We start from the raw sequence: 4,008 nt of genomic DNA, 5'->3' as shown, positions 1-4,008 counted from the left end.
ACCGTCGGCGTAGTATAGCCGTCGGCATAGGTGCATATGCCGACGGCCGTGGGATAGCCGTCGGCATAGTTTAGCCGTCGGCGTTGTTTCCCGTCTGACGGCAACGGACGGCGCCGTCAACAGCGCTATTCAGGAGATGACACGTGGCGCGATTCAGGAGACGACACGTGGAGCAGGTATGCCGACGGCTTGGCCGTCGGCATAGATGGAAATCTATGCCGACGACCTAGTCGTCGGCATACCTGCTCCACGTGTCGCCCCCGGCTTCTCCTGGCGGCAGGGCTATGCCTACGGCAAAGCCGTCGGCATAGATTTCCATCTATGCCCACGGCTTTGCCGTAGGCATACGTCTGCCACGTGGCAGCTCCTGGTTTCTCCTGGCAGCAGGGCTATGCCTACGGCAAAGCCGTCGGCATAGTTTGCCACGTGGCAAGCCCTGGTAACTCCTGAGCGTATATATGCCGACGGCTTTGCCGTAGGCATAGTTTTTTTTTGTTTTTTTTTATTTTCCCTGTTTTCTCTTTTCCAATTCATTTGACAGCATTTCAAAACAGAACAATATGAAATATGACAATTCATCATGTGACATACTCAAGTTCATCTAAACATACTCAAGTTCATCACATCATCTAAAGATCATCACCGATGGAAGTTCATGAACATAAAAGTAGTGCAAGACATGAAACATGATAAAAGTAGGAATATGAAAGGCATGGCACGATGGCCACATGCACGGAATCATCAAGCAAGAGCACCCCCGCCAAAACCACCACCTCCGCCATAACCACCACCACCTCCGTCAAAAGCACCACCTCCGCCAAAACCGTCATCGCGGCCACCACCACTCTGCCAGATCGGAGTGACTGGGGTCGACGGAGCAGGAGTCGAGCCACCGGTCCCCTACATGTTTCAAAAAAGATTCTAACGGTAAATATGATATGATAGTGTTTCATGAACGAGAACTAGTTTGCTAGTAGTTAGGCAAATGTACTAACCGAACCATCACTGCCTAGTGCCACCCATTCATCGAACGTGGGCACGTGTGGGGGTTCTCCCGCAGGTGGTGGTGGGGGTCCCATTTGTGGTGGATCCGTGCGGTTAGTCCAAGACGCCAACATAGCCTGAATGTTAGTTAAACAAGCAAACTAGAAGATCAGAAGGAATGAAAGTGCAAAAATTTAGGTTGGTTTTAAGAGGGCAAAACTAACCGTCATCATCTGACGGTTGTAATTATCGTTTGCCTTCACTCGTTTCAAGTACTCCCGCACCTCGAGATTCCTATGCTCGACAAACTCCTTATATGCCTACATAATTTAGGTTGTTTCTAAGTGAGCAATGCTGAAAATAAACTGAGAATGCAAGATAGAAAAAGATAAGGAGGAAGTACTTACAGCATGCTGGCGGGCTAAGGGAGTCTGTGAACGCCCCGTACTCTCTAACTGGCTCGGGTTGCTAGCCCGAAGCCGTGTGTACGAGATCGAAGGAGTGATCAAGCCATCGAAACAAGGATACCGGCCATTCTTCTTCCCCTGGATGGCCACCACCGCCGTGTCGTCGATCTGAGACTGGGCGACCTCAGCAACAGGAACATCCGGATGCAACTCCTAATAGTGATGAATGTAAGACCCCAGGTGCTCCTCGGTCTTGCCGTAGTACTGGCTCTCGCCCTCCTCGCGATGACTCCGCTCGCGGGCCAGCTTCCACGACTCCATGTCTGAGAGCGGCCTCTTCAACTTGTCCTCCTACAACGTCAAATAGAAGTCAGCCATACATAAGAACATGACGTAAAGAAGAACAAAAATGCATCATGCACATAGATATACCTTCATGGCCTTGAAGCCCCAGTGGTTCCTGTTTCCTTGGCCGTGTGTCCCGTCGTCTCCACGGTTAGCCCGGGCCTTGATGCTCTTGGCAGCAAACTCTGCATCGGCGCCGAGCCACCTATCCACCAAACTCGCCCATCCGTCATGCCTTCCATAGCACCAACAAGGAACAACCTATGCAAATTTTGAAAGCATGACATGTGAGCACGAAACATATAGTTGACTGCTTGAAACAATGAAAAGTTAGTAATGGGTAGCGGCGATAAAGAGATCAGCTCCGGCATAGACGGTTGATGGTTTAACTTCAACTAAACCAACAGAAGGCGTATGTCTCAGACCCTTTTTGGGGTCGAACCATCGGCATTTGAACACAGTGAGACTTAGGTGTTCGCGGCCACGTTTGAATGTAAGCTCGTATATTTTTCCTACCCTTCCATAGTAATCTACTTCATTATCTCCTTCAGTGAAGACTCCGGTATTTATGGTTTTGGGATCAGGCCGACTGTTCTGGTGCTCCTCTGTATGGAAGCGATACCCATTCACATCATACTTTTCGCATGTCATGACGACAGGATCAAAACCCATGGAAACCCATCTCAATTCTTCATCCATTGATTCGGTCGGATCATTTCCCTACAAGTTTAATTGAAATTATAGGGTGCATGAGTTTAATTGAAATTATAGGGTGCATGAGTTTAATTGAAATTATAGGGTGCATAGTTTAATTGGAAGTGTGAAAAATTACTTTCTCGATGAACCACGCAACGAAATTTTTCCTTCCATCAGCACCCTTTCGGAGAAGAGCAAGTGCCTCCGCTTCAGAAGGAGGCAGCATTCCCGTCCATTCTTCTTCAACGAATCGACTACAATAAGAAAAGCGGTATAATAACTAGGAAAAGTGAACATAACGAATTGACTAAAAGAATGGTGCAAAGGTATTACCTCATCCACTCATCCTCAACTTCCTTGATGTTGTGCAAGATATAGAACATGACATCCTCCCACTCATCTCGTGGCATGAGATAAGATTTCGAGCATCCAGCCCTACTACCTTGCCCGATGAATAGAGGCAACTTGGGTTTATACTTGGGTTCTTCTGTATTCTATCGAGACACCTTATTGTGCAACGTGGGAACATGGTCCGGATAGTAGGCTTTCCTGAGGTCTGCCACCTCCTCTAGGATAACTGCCTCAGCTATGGAAGCTTCAATCTTAGCTTTGTTTCCACATTTCTTTCTCAGATGCTTGTTCTGTCTCTCAGGGCCGTACTGCCAACGATTCTGCACAGGTCCCCCCAACAATACCTCGTTCGGGAGGTGCAAAAGGAGATGTGTCATAGGAGTAAAGAAGCCTGGCGGGAAGATCTTCTCTAGCTTGCATATCAACTCCGGCGCCTTCTTATGCATTTCTTTTATCTTCTCAGGACATACTTCTTTAGCACAAAGCGTGCGGAAGAAATGGCTTAACTCCACAAGCACACGCCAGACACGCTCGGGAACATAGCCCCGAACCATCACCGGCATAATCCGCTCAATCCATACATGATAGTCATGACTCTTGAGCCCGGTCACTCTGCCCGTTGAAAGATTGACCCCCTTACTTATATTCGACGCATAACCATCAGTGAACTTCACGACGTGTTTCAGCCACTTGAATGTCTCCATCTTATGATCCTTTTTAAGTACGAAGTCAGCATCTGGCTTGAACCAAGATTTTCGACTGCCTGTGGGAGGCTGCATGTGTAGACGTGGTCTATCGCAAATATTCTGTTGATCAACTCTAGCATTAACATTATCCTTTGTCTTATCAGGAATGTTGAGGATCGTGTGAAAAAGGGACTCTGCGACATTCTTTTCGGTGTGCATCACGTCTATTTTGTATGGAAGTTTGAGGTCCTTAAAATAGGGAAGCTGCGTGAAGGGGGTAATGTGAGTCCAGTTGTGCGTCTCACCATATCCTTCAAAAAATTTCCCTTTACTTTTTCCTTTGCCCTCGCCCTCGTCTTCGCCTGTGGCTTTGCCTTTGCCTTTGCCTTTGCCTTTCCCCTCACCGGCAGGCTTAAGAGCTTTCAGCTGAGCAAGCACATCCGCACCAGAAAACGTTGGAATCTCGTTTACTTCATGGACAACTTTGCCTTTTGTGAAGTTCTTCTTGTCTTCCCTATCAGGATGGTCTGGAGGGAGGA

General features: G+C 47.8%; 1 long non-coding RNA gene across 1 annotated transcript; it reads right to left on the bottom strand.

The window, feature by feature from the left end:
• Window positions 1–833: 833 nt before the first annotated feature.
• LOC125525072 lies at window positions 834–1,231 on the bottom strand. Its single transcript, XR_007291134.1, has 3 exons — window positions 1,209–1,231; window positions 996–1,121; window positions 834–900 (listed from the first exon to the last, which is right to left on the bottom strand). It is a non-coding gene; the product is annotated as an uncharacterized LOC125525072 (long non-coding RNA).
• Window positions 1,232–4,008: the final 2,777 nt, after the last annotated feature.

This window comes from Triticum urartu, chromosome 7 (assembly GCF_003073215.2).
Source record: "Triticum urartu cultivar G1812 chromosome 7, Tu2.1, whole genome shotgun sequence".
NCBI lineage: Eukaryota > Viridiplantae > Streptophyta > Magnoliopsida > Poales > Poaceae > Triticum > Triticum urartu.
Note: the sequence above shows the minus strand (reverse complement) of the source record. Positions and strands in the feature narration are given on the sequence as shown.